This window comes from Ictalurus punctatus, chromosome 15, assembly GCF_001660625.3.
Source record: "Ictalurus punctatus breed USDA103 chromosome 15, Coco_2.0, whole genome shotgun sequence".
NCBI classification, from domain to species: Eukaryota; Metazoa; Chordata; class Actinopteri; order Siluriformes; family Ictaluridae; genus Ictalurus; species Ictalurus punctatus.
In genome coordinates this window covers 21,689,896-21,703,886 of record NC_030430.2, presented here as the reverse complement: position 1 = coordinate 21,703,886, position 13,991 = coordinate 21,689,896, and positions in this window count along the sequence as shown.

Here is a 13,991-nt window from a genome sequence, read left to right as displayed (position 1 = left end):
GTCAGTAGAGGCTGTGGAGTTATCTTCAGTGTGAATACTGCAGAGGCTGAATAATGCTCTAATGAATAATACTCACATGGGGAAACAGCTGCATGAGAATGAGTTATTAAAGTGTAATGATGAACGCAACAAAGATAAAGTAGTGGTGTAGTGTACAGCATCCCGAATTTCTCCATCTGGGGATTAATAAAGTGTTATCTTCTCTTAACCAGGTGTACTGTATATTTATGACCTACACTTACTCTCAGGATTATAATTTAAATACTGTATGCGTACATGATCTAATCTACATCACACACAATCTGTATTTATCTGTGTTTTTATTCTATAAGTCTACGTTTATATTCACACCTGACCATAATTTATAATTTATGAAATATATGACATTAATGACAATAATGGCCAGTGTGTGAAATTCATACGTCATGTAAAATAGTCAAAAGGTTCAATACTTCATGAATAAACAAACAAGCAAACAAATAAATATAAACCATCAAATGCAACATGTTTGGAATGTGTTGAGAATCGTAGTTACATACAGCTATTCAATTCTATTCTGCTCTGCTCTATTCTGCTCTGCTCTATTCTATTCTGTTCTATTCTCTGTGTGTCGAATATTGTACTTCATCAGAATATATATCCATTTACTCTTTATTTACTAAAACATTTACATATTTCCTTAGCTATTCTATTCTGTTTACACGTACAACATTAGAATGTTCCTTCCTATTTAGCTTTATATCTACAGGTGTCCCTTGATATTCTATTCTATTCTATTCTATTTGTATCAAGTACCTCATTAAAATATTCCTATAAATCATATATACATTTACATTACACTTATTAGATTGATGTAATTTGTAGCATTCTTGCTATTCTATTCTGTTCTTTTCTATTCTATTCTCTATGAGTCAAGTACTGTACTTTATCAGAATATTTCTACCTGTGTAGTCTTCATTTATTATTACTCTATATGTTATTATTTACATATTTCCATAGGTGTTCCATCAGAATATTCCTATACATCATATACATTCCCATACACTCATTAATTTACACTCATTAATGTAACTAATAGTGTAACTTTAAATATGAATAGTAGCCTATAATCCATCGCTTCATAATTCTATACATAATTCTGCACAGAACACTTTCACGTTACCAAGGGTGCCAATATTAGTGGAAGCCACTGTGTGTGTGTGTGTGTCAGTGTTGCGTGTATACACACGCGCACACACACACACACACACACAGAACCCTATCTATCTATCTATCTATCTATCTATGTGTGTGTGTATATATATATATATATATAATTTATAGGATTAAAACACACATTTGGGTTTTCAGTGTCTCTGTACAGCCTATTCTTTCACTGACAGCGTTTCATGTAGGCCAGCCTAGAGAAAGATTTTATCAGGCCAGTAGCAGCTGTAGCTGGCAGATTTCAGAGGCCTCGTCTCAACCCGAGCATTTCTCCACACAGCACTGTTTGCTTGCATTACTCCACGCATTAAACTGCAAAACCCTTCTTTCTAATCTCAGTCCGAGCGTGAGGACGACAAGTTTGTTGATATTGTCTCGGGTTGCAGAAATTTCCATGTTGGCTTTCTGAAACTGTATATCTGATGATGAGCCTTTGCCAAGATATATGCAGTGGGCTCTTTTATTTGCTTAGCCGTGTGGGTTTGGGACTCTGGGCCTGCGCCATTCCATTGAAAGAGCGGATATTTTAATTTTGCGAGAGTTAGAGAGAAAGAGAGAGAGAGAGAGAGAGAGAGAGAGAGAGAGAGAGGTATCTCACAGATATTAAAAAGACCCCTGACACACAGGCAACCCTAACACAACCCTCACACAACCTTGTTAAATCTGTTAAATGTGAAGAGGTCAAATTGGCCACACCATATGCAGGATATATCGATATTAAAATAAGCTCCACTGTAATAACATGTATTTATTCATTTATACAGCAATGCTACTTGATGCTTAAATCTGATTGGTCAGAAAGCGTCGATGAATTTCTATAACAGCAGCTCTGACAATAGTTCCGGCTTCGAATCACAGGCTTATATTAATGTTCTCGTACACTATTGTTACTATAGCAACGACGTACACATGGTCTTGTACAGTAGACGTGCCACATAAACAGATTTGAAAAACCTATGCAATCATTGATATGGTGACGTTTTCTGTGAGGAGTTTATTTAACATTTTTGGAAGGAGTCTCCAGTGTCAGTACTCTGTAACGGTCGGAAATCTTCAGGACAGAGGGCGATTACAACACAAGAACAGCTGGGTTATTTGAATTGTCTTATTAACTTATTAACTCTAGATCATGATGCTCTCAGTGGGTTTGAGATCATATCTCTGTGAGTATGATGGTCTTGGGATCATACATGTAACCCTTCTTTCTCCAAACATGACAAGCTGAAGTATTCCCTAAAAGAGATTTATTTTTGTTTCGTCCAACCAGACTAGATTGTTCCAAAAGAGTACTGATTCGATCTAATCTAACCTGTCCAGAGACGATTAGATGTCTTTCCACGAACCTTCCGCCTCCATGATATCGAACCAGTTTTACTGACAGGGATGTTTAAGGTCTTTGCTGTGGCTCTGTAGTTTTTGTGTGTGTGTGTGTGTGTGTGTGTGTGTGTGTGTTGTTTAATAACGAGAACTTTAAAAAGTCTCCTTCCACTTCACCACTAATGGAAACAGATTTTATAATGACACCAGGTGTAATTTGCACCTGTAATTAACATTATATATCTAGAACATAATTATTTTTATGTGACCTTTACATAAAATGTTTTCGGAAAATAATCTTCAGAGTAGTAAGGGTCGCACCACACTGATACAGTTACTAAAATGACGTTAATTTTTAGTATTAATTATGGTATTAATTATCCATCCATCCATCTTCTACCGCTTACTCCTTTTCAGGGTCGCAGGGAACCTGGAGTCTATCCCAGGGAGCATCAGGCACAAGGCGGGGTACACCCTGGACAGGGTGCCAGTCCATCGCAGGGCACAATCACATACACACTCACACACCCATTCATACACTACGGACACTTTAGACACGCCAATCAGCCTACCATGCATGTCTTTGGACTGGGGGAGGAAACCGGAGTACCCGGAGGAAACCCCCGCAGCACGGGGAGAACATGCAAACTCCGCACACACATGGCCCCGGGGGGAATCGATCCCCGGACCCTGGAGGTGTGAGGTGAATGTGCTGACCACTAAGCAACCGTGCACCCGGTATTAATTATTTGATGTATTAATTCTAGTAATATTATTGTATTGTGGCAGCAAACACAAACCAGGTCATTTTCACACAGTTTTTGTTCTTTAAAGTCCCCGTGAAGTGCCTTGAAACGTGCAGCGTTATTCGATGTGTTGACGTAATTTCCACTGAAACAGGAAGTCAGGGCGGGACACATCAGATGTCCCCTCCCCCTTTTTTATTGCCAATAGCATTTAACTTACCTCATAGCCCGGGCTAAGCCATACTTGACAGTTAATACCACGGATTTTTATAATGCTGGGGGCGGGAATCCGAAGTGCAGAATGATGTCATCAAAACTGTCGATCCGTATTGGTGGCAAATATTCTACATGCGAATTCTGTCTTTGTTTTGGAGCACACAAGCTTATAGTTAACCTTAAGCCTAACATGTTCATGCTAAAAAGCCATGTTGGAGTTTAAGATCTGTAAATAGTAGGTAATCCTGGATGTTTCATTTTTGTAACTGTAGTATAAAACCATACGTATTTTTTTTCTCCAGTAAAACCTTTGAGTGTAATAATAAGTCATATTTATGCATATCAATAATCGTCAGGAAATGAAAACTCTTCTGCTGCATCTCATCTTTCTGTTTTTCTTTTTTTCTTTCCTTTTTCTTTAATTTCTTTTTTAATATAATGACCTGGCGCGTCCACCTGCATGTGTGTGTGTGATGTACGTAGACTAACACATCTCTCCACCTGACCTCTCCTTCTCTGATTGGCAGCTGCAGGTCAGAGCACTTCCTGTAAGCCGGGGGGCCCTGGGAAAATGGGGATTGGACTTTTCCCTCTTAAAAGAGCTTCTGCACATGATTATGTAGATCAACACAAGGGTCTGGGCCTTGCCTGCAGGCACAGTGTGTGTGTGTGTGTGTGTGTGTGTGTGTGTGTGTGTGTGTGTGTGCCATTGTTTGTATTTTCCCATCTTTCATCCCTTTGGCACTGCTGTGATCGTCAGACTGTTACAGTGGCTTTTGTGGTGCTTTGATAGTATCAGATGAAACCCACTACACTGTGTGTGTGTTTGTGCGTGTGTGTGTTTGTGTGTGTGTGTGTGAGAGAGAGAGTGCGAGAGAGTGCACTGAAGCCTTATATACTTTAATATGGTATTAAACGAGTACATTAGGAGGTGTGACCTTTAATTAACGGGAGATGGAGAGAGTTAACGGCTCCTTGTTTTCCTTTACTCTCGTCTTTCCCTCATTTTCATCAGATGTCTGTATGACGGCGACGTACTTGCACGTACACTGTTTGGTTCTTAATAAGCACAACATTGTGTCTCAAGATTCCATTCCATACCTCTGGATTTATTTAAATAAGTCTAGCTATTTCTTCGCTCTCAGAAAATGATGTAAATCACACCCCAAGCTAATGTCTATCCATTAGTGCGTATGTCAACATAGAAATAGAACAAAGGCTTTCTAAACCCTCGACACCCTGCAGAGTGAAACTGAAAAGTTTTCCATGTCTTTCTTCGTCTCTCCAACTCTCTCAACACATGTGACGGCAGTAAACATTTAATAGCTCAAATAAATAAAAGGCTCCTTTCGCCGAGCCATTCTGCCTTTCAGCTTTTCTTAAACCCGATATTCAGAATCTCAGTTTTCATCTATAAAGATTTGGTTAGAGATTAAGGACGAAATGTTGTTTAGATTAGAAGTTCTCTGACAGCCGGTGCTACATGAATATATTTTATTTAGACTATATACGTAAATAATATCAGGTTTGGGTTTAGTATTTGTTTTTGGAGTGCTGAAAGTCAGGAATATGATGTTGGATCTTGCAGGGTTTATTCTGTGTTAGCTAATTTCATAGCTAATGCTAAGGCTAATTTCATGGATTTCGACATTTTAACCGCGGTTGGAACTTCGTATAAAAACAACGAGCCGTTTGAAGGTTTACGTTTTCGGATCATAGTGTCGAGTAGGATGAGTAGGATGGAATTTAATGGCCCTGTTTACATGGAAATAATTGTATGTTGGGGCAGTTGTATGAAAGCTGTATGAATTTTTGAGTTTTTTTTTATGAGTTTTTCGTATGAATAGAGGAAAACAAATTCTAGATCATGTCTAATTTCAGTGTTTCTGATAAAAAATTGTTTTTTTTTCTTCTTTTTTATATTTTTACCTGAGTAAATTTAAAGTTTGCAGAAAGAGATGAATGGAAGGAAGTAAAGCATTATATATATATATATATATATATATATATATATATATATATATATATATATATATATATATATATATATATATATATATCACGTTTTCCACTTTTACATTCAATTAGATTCATACTGAACTTTTATTTTATTTTATTTTTTATGTTTACTGGCTTTATACATTTAACACATTGCATACATGCAAATAGACCTTTTCCCCCAAATCAAACATGTGGCAGTGTATGATATAAAAAAGTAAGTAAATGAATAATAATAAAAATAATAATATTACAATCCCAAAAACATAGGGTTGGGAGGGTTACTTTAAAAACGTATTCCATTACAGTTACAAATTACTTCATAAAACATGTCATCATGTGATGTAATCCAAGCATCACAATATGAAAGCAATGTAATCTGATAACTTTTGGATTACTTCAAGGTCACATGTAAATAAATAAAGTCATGTAAATAAAGTCAATCGAAAAATACTTTTATTTAGAGCTTATTTATTGAGCTTAAAAACATGTGCAGTGTTTGGATTTGTTTTAAGAAAATGAATAAATAAATGAATAAATAAAAGATCACTGTCCCTGATGCAGGTAACATTGCATCACAAAAGTCAGGGTGACCATATTCTGTTTTCCAAAAAAGAGGACGCCTTTTTTTTAATAGCGTTCGAAACAGTGTTACTATGAATGCAGATTTTAATATGCCGAAAAAGACGCACTATTAGCATCACATTATTATATATACATTCCTACATTCTGTTGAATGCCCAGGGAATAAAATAAAATATCAGATACCATGAGTGTACCTTCTGCCATCACTGACACATTTGAATGGCCAAGCTGAATAACATGAAATTAAAAATGATCTTATATAGCTATGGGCGTTGTTTCGACTTTGGACAGCTGTCATTAGCAACTGTTTGCCGCCGTAGACCAGGGGTTCCTAAACTTTTCCAGGGCAAGGCCCCCTAAATGACATTAACATTTGACCGAGGCCCCCCTTTTGCAAGATGTCTTTAAAACACATTAAAAATACAGACTTCTGAATATATCCCCCCTTTTTTAAAAATTAATAATTACATCTTACATCTTTACATTACATTATATTAGGAATTGATTGTGTGTGTGTGCGTGTGTGTGCGTGTGTGTGTGTGTGTGTGTGCGTGTGTGTGTGTGGTTGTCTGAGAGTGAGAATCAAGTATTTATTTATTTTTCACACCAAATTGTTGAGGCTCGCCAGCGCCCCCTGGCGGCCCCCACTTTGAAAACCACTGCCGTAGACAACAGCGCTTCATCTTCACGCGTTCGCTGAGAGTAAGCTAACGGTTAAGAGGCAGGAATTTGGCCAATCGTTGCTGCAAGCCTTTTATAATCGAGCAATCTGTGTGTGAGAAGGCGAGAGAGGGGTTAAAGCAATGCAAACCTGCGCATACATGATGCAGTATTAGACCATAAACACATCATAATGAAACTAAAGCAGAATCCCGGATATATCTTCTCAAATTTAGAAATCTGGGCCGGACGCTTTTTTATGGTCTGCAAAAGAGGACATGTCCGGGAAAAAGAGGACGTACAGTCACTCTGACAAAAGCATTTCAGAGAACAATTTGTGTTCATTTCTACCAAATTAACTTCGAGCAAAATGTATTCGCTCATGCGGCAGGAGGTTGCTCACGTGAGTCACGTCTGGCAAGAGAGAACCAGAACTATAATCAAGCAGCTGTCTATATTGTGTCATGTCAAAAGATTCATTTCTTTAGTTTTAAATGAAAAAATTGAATCCTGATAGTATTCCAATTGTTTTTATTTATTCAATTTTTTTTTTTTTTACAAAATGTACCTGTAATCTGACGACGTGACTCTAACGGATTACAGTTACCAGTTTTTTGTGTCCAGATTACGTCAAACACATGGCAGTGTACGGCACATATTTTCACCATAGATTAGTCAGTTACACCGTAACTTCACACTTCCAAAGCCTACTCACCATTCTGAACGATTTCTAAAAACAGATGTTGTAAAATTCAGAAGCTTTCTTCCTCACTGCATATGTGAGTTTCCCAAGGGCCGAACTCGATGTTAAGTTTTCCAACCGTTATCCAAGGGAAGTGCAACGGGCATTCTTCCATCGCAGGGCAATCGAGCGTCTAGCTTGCACTAAGTCAACCCTTTTCCTTTCACTATTACACTATTAGAGAGAGAACCGTTGTCCGAGTAAATGCTTCGTGTACACAGTTTAGGACTTAGCGGTACTGGGGAAGAGGTAGTTTGAAAGATATAGCAAATCACCGCACCCCATAGTTTTTATAACGTGCAGTACAAAAAACGTACCTTGCTGATTATTACACTTATAGCATTGATGAATAATATTAGGATCGAATTTATTTTACACTGAACTTTTTTTTTACAAAGAATACTGTGAGTAACAGATTTGTCCTGCCGTGACAGCCAGGCATGTTTATTACTCTTATAACCTCCCTGTTTGTTTCACTGTTACTGAATAATATGCTTTAAGATTAACGTCTAATAAAACTTAAGAACTAATCCAAAGAAGTTAAATCATTTGCTTGGGAAGACCGATTCTTGAATCTGATTGGTCAGAAGGTGGTGTTCATTCATTTTCTATAAGAGCAGCTCTGACTGTAGTGTAGTTATCGTTTCTAAAGAAACAATTCCCACAGGGACTTGTATGATGGATATGTATGGCTCCACATACACGAATACAATTAACACGTGTTGCTATTTAACAAAATGTCTTCACTCCTTCCATCTTATGGATGGTTTTTCAGTAACATGACAACTATATTTTTTTGCTGTATTGTTTTGTCTTATTAGAAAGAGAGAGAGAGAGAGAGAGAGAGAGAGAGAGAGAGAGAGAGAGAGAGGGAAAAAAAAGACTGGTGTAATGTAATGTAGGTGATAACAGGAACTAAATTCTCCCACATTTAGATTAGGAGCAACTGTAAATGGATAAAAAAAGTATGCAATACAATTGTGATCATGGGCGAAAACACTTCTGAAAGTCCTCTGGTGCGGTAACGGTGACTCCAGGTCTCACCGGGGCGCACGGCATCACTCTGTCACTGATTATTTTCCTGTATCAGCACTTCCCCAAGTGTTTTATTCCTTACTTAATAGAACTATTCAAATTATTACATGGTATGTACAATATATTGGTCCAAATATGATGCAGCTAATACCAGATAAAATCTGAGATATCCATATTCACGGCTTTACTTCCCTAATCCCGCGATATCGAAACAGGTAGCTTAGAAATGTTTTCAACTTTGACCCATCATTCTGTCTCTGTTGTGCAGAAATGTTTGTTTAAGCCCTGCTCCAATTTCAGAGCTCCATTAAAAGTTCAAAGCTGCAGTTTACTGCTGTAACAAGAGCTACTCCTGCTCCAGAACCGCGCTCAGCTAATGAGGAAGAGGACACGGTGCTCTCCGAGACGGGCCACAACTTTCACCTCCACCCCGACATCGTAATCATGTCACCGCAGGCAGAGGATGATCGCAGATCAGCATCGTGCTATGCGTGCGCACACAGTCATTGTGCAACGGTCCGGATCCATTTTCACACTGTATTATTAATGGTAATACTTCATTCGCAGTATATCAAACACTTTTTTTTTTTATTGCGAAATATAACGATAATTGAAGCTTAGAGAGAGAATGTCTTTGTGGAACAACACGAGCTCGTGAATGAATAGCTCGTGAGATGCGTCAAAAAGGAAAATACAACAACAAACCCGGGATGGTGAAGTCATGTTGGACGAGAAGGGATAGCGAACAGGATGTTGGCGTTGTATTTTATTGCTTTTCTTCACTCTGTCTTGCTGGGAGATTACCCAATAAACATTAAAGAGTTCACACCTATAAGTATAAACGCTAACTCTGTCTCTGTGGGTTTTTTGTTTTTTTTGGTGAATGGGAAATAGAGAGTGCGAGAGGTTCACTATGCCACATTATTTAGTTAAAACAGCAATCAAAAAAAAGGTCTATATTTAATTTCCCGGAGTGGAAAGTCCTTCACAGGAAGGCCTTCGGCACTTGTCCGCAATCTAGCGTTGCTTTTTACTGCCGCTTCGGCACAGAACACGGGCTCGTCTCATTTAAAGGCCTTATTTGGGAGCCCTGTTGAGGCCGGTTGGCTCCGTACGAGCCGCAGATGCCGGCACTAAAACACAGACCTCCACGAGCTGCAGGAAACGATCGCAGCAAAGCCGAGCCAACATGGCACTGCTGGGAGACGGGCCTGGTTCGAGCCAAGATGGCACCATTACAGCTCAAGCTCTTTACTAACAGCATCTCTTTTAAGAGATTTCTCCTGGGTTACGCAGCAGGAACAGGCAGGACAACCAGAGCGAGAGCGAGAGCGAGAGCGGACGGAACAGAGCTGCGACCCGAAGATGCGAATGGAATAACGGTTATTTTTATCCTTAGTTTATTTCAGCAGAGAGAGCTTGTGGTGTATGTGTGTGTGTGTGTGTGTGTGTGTGTGTGTGAGAGGGAGAGAGAGAGAGAGCGAGCTCTTTTGCTGTGCCGTGTAATAAGAGCGTGTGTATGAAAGATTAATGTGTGGAGTTATTGGTGTAATGATGGACTCAGAGCTCCATTCTGCCGCTCTCTGTGGATCTGTGGGCTTCAGCTCAGAACACATGAAATTAATGAAGAAATGATTCGAAGAAAAGAAGAAGAAGAAAAAAAAAACACATGGGAAACCATGCAGACAGGAAAAGGGCCTTCAGAAATCCTGGGTGTGTGAGTGTGTGAGTGTGTTGGTACTTCCTGGCTGGGAAGTTTAGCAGCTCTTCACAGAGTTTATGAGAAAAGATAAACAATAAAAGATTGTTTTTTGTGATTAATTGTTCAGGTGTGAGTATCAGAGTGTGTGCGAGGTGTGCGTTTGTGTGTGTGTGAGTGTGTGTGTTTGGGTTCAAGCAGGTGTTGACAGAAACAGCCCTCTTCCTCCGTTCCACCTCTAATTCACTTCCTCCATCCATGAAGCCCACAGCATGTCACCTGGTCTCCGCTGGGGGCCTTCACTTACAGAGTGATTGACAGCTCAGCTCACGGACTGAGAATTAAAAACAGTTGAGGACAGAGAGAGTGAGAGAGAGAGAGAGAGAGAGAGAGAGAGAGAGAGAGAGAGAGAGTGAGAAAGAGTGTAAGAGAGTTTTTTTACAAGAGAGTAATTCAAGAAGTAGTGTGTGGATGAGTGGGCAGTGTGTGTTTTTGGTGTGGACGACCGTCAGTGGAAACCTCGGTCGCCGATCGTCTGCCCTTTTTACTAACAAGGACCCACCTTCCCAAAACCATATTATGTGTGCAATGAATGTTGGTGTTTTTTTTTTAAAAACAATCAGCAGAGGCTTTGAGCTTGTTCGACCTTGGGATGTTTTTAAACCTTAGTGGTTTTCGGAAAACTCGGTTGTATCCGCGGATTAAATTCAGCCGTTGAATTCAATTCGCAATTCAGGTGAACGAGAAAGGAAGTGGGAACGCACAAAACGTATGCGCTTCCTGTAGTAGCGATCGCTTCGTGCTTTATATATCTACATGAATTTTACCTCGACGAAAAGATATCAACGTTGCACACGTGAGCCAGTAGAAGAAAAAAAAAAAAATACTAATCATTTTCGGGGGAAAAAAAATATAAAAATCTGTTAATTTTTTTGCATTAGGCTTTTAGGAATTCTTCAGTCAACAGCGTTGTAAATTTAAGTCTGTCGAATTAGTCTTCTCCGAGCTGGGATCGCTTCTTCAAAGGAAGAATTTGCGGTTATGAGTTATGAGTATATACGGTTTCTGCTTGATACCACAAAAACTTCACAGAAAGCGTACAGAACCAGAATGGGCTTACAGGGTATCGCGCCAGTGTTGGAAAACTGGGTACGATTACACAAGAAAAGCTTGGGTAAGAGTTTTCTAGTGTACGTCTTAAGGATGGGAAGATGGGTGTCTTACACGTCCAACGCATCGCCATGCGTCTCTTTCCCCTCGCTGGTTTCTGATTGTGTGATTTATACTTCTGGTTTCTACAGATGGTGACGAATTGAAGGAAAATCCAACATAAAGTGTCTTTAGTAAGATGCCGGGTCGCCACAAGACGCTTAAACAGCTTCAGTACAGATTGTACCAGAAGTGTCTGGAGGGATGAACACTGTTCTTCCAAAAGATATTCATTCCCTCAGTTGGTGTTTAGATGACGGTGGTGGAGAACGCTGTCTCAGACGTCACTCCGAAATCTACCATAGGTGTTCAATTAGTTTGAGATCTGGTGACTGTGAAGACCGTAGTGTATTTAAAAAAATAAATCCTATTTATGTATATTATCCATCCATCCATCCATCCATCCATCCATCCATCCATCCATCCATCCATCTTCTATACCGCTTTATCCTTTTCAGGGCCACGGGGAATCTGGAGCCTATCCCAGGGAGCATGGGGCACAAGGCGGGGTACACCCCGGACAGGGTGCCAATCCATTGCAGGGCATTATGTATATTATATATAATTTTATTCATCATTGTATTCCAATGTTAAGCAAATATTTTAAGTCTAAAAAGTCTCTGTGTGGGATTGTGTTAAACACCAACTGTTCCCCCCTTAAACATGGTTGTATTATTTTGTGCTGCAAAATCTGCTGCAACTTCCACGAGAACATCCAAAGTAAGAATTTCATTGCACAAGAAATCTCATGCGCCTGCGTAAGTAAAGTTGTTGAATTTGAATTGACACCAGTTTCATCCTCAACCATGCAGTGAAACCTTGTGCCCTGTGGATTGGGAGCTTAAGAGGCGGAGTCATCCAGGAAGAGACCACGCCCATCGGGAGAGAAACGGTTCCTCATAGAATAAACGCTTTCCGTACTTTATATGTGACAAGTGGAACCGGACCATGACAGAATAATCCTTTAATCTGTCATCCATTAACTAGTCATTAGTTTTTTAGCAAAACAAGGAAGGGGTTACTGATTTTACGTCGGTTCTTTTTGCCGTATAGTTACTTTTGGTTTTGATTATTGTTATTTTCGCCTGGTCTGTTTAAGGAGAGATAAAAAATAAGCAAACACTATTCTGGCTTTGCTGTCATTTTTATTGTATGATATTTCTTGCTAAGCCGTTAGCACGTAAGCGAAATGCGGGTCAGTGCGATTAAGCGGGCATCTTAAACAACCCAAGTGGAAATGTACTGCCCGTGCGCCAGCCTGGTGTCAGTCTTTCCTTGGCTGGCTGATGGACTAGCGGATCAATAAAGTTAATTTAAAACATTCGCACTCTACCATCTGAAATCAACCATTTAATGACTCTCTGTTCTAGTAAAAGTGCAAAAGGCCTGTTCGGATTTACAGCAACAATAAGAGGGAAGACTGGGGGGGGGGGCAGAAGGTGAAGCATGGGGAAAGCATGGGAAATGACCAGAAAAAAGAGCTAAATACTGCTAGAAACTGCTTCTTTGTTTTGAAATGCGCACACACAGACCAAACGTGTAAATGCCAGAATGATGGCGTGACCGTGAAATGGAGATGGAAGAAAATGTTTTTTGTTTTGTTTTGGGAGTTTTTTGGATTATTGAACCCAGCATGTGGAACATAACAGCATGTTGTAAACAGGGAACGTGCATTACGCATTACGTTCCCGATTGTAAATCTTTTCATTGGGTTAATATACTGTTTAATTGTCTCCTCTTGATCTTTTGGTCTTTTTTTTCTTTAATTTTAAGAGACTTTATTTTTTTTTTATTCTTTATTTTCTTTTTTTTTTGCATCTCATGCGCATTAGTTGTTGCTCGACACTCAGAGATATTGAGTAATCGTGCTCTATTAATATGCTTACGTATTAGTTCGGTGTATTTAAAGTGTTATTAAAAAGGTAGACTTACTCTCTTACACTTAATTAATTACATTTCCAACCCTAACCCTAACCCATTCAAACACCTCTTCTCTTCTCATGCCAAAGTCGAATGAGCTCAGTTTAGCATACGATCATTTCATTACCTGGCGATGTTGAACTGAATTAGCCGGTTTTCTTTGCTAATGTCAGGTTAGACTAGCATCAATTACATTAGCTAACATAAATTGGCTAGACAGCAAGTCAAATTTGAGGTAATGGGAAATAGTGGTTGTTTACATGAGATTTTATTTCTGATTAATTTGTAGCATTAGTCATGACTATGATTAGCAAACTTACAGTGGTGGAAATGTATGCATGTGTAAACTAAGTATGAAAAATTTTGGAAGACATTTTGCTATAAAGTGTTAATGAGGCACTGTACTGTCTCATGTTTGTATATGTATATAGTTTGTATATTGAATACATGTATATTCATGCACTCAGAAATGAATATGTATGTATAAATATGCTCCCTTTTGTGTCATGTTGTAGTTCTGTGTAAGGATTTGTAGCTTATTCTCCCTGAGGATCAGGCCCTGTTTGCTGGGTACTGATGCTCGTCTCCGCCACGACAGACTTATCCTCCTCTGGAGAACACCTTACCTCCTGCAAACTCTCTTCCTGACCCCGAATAT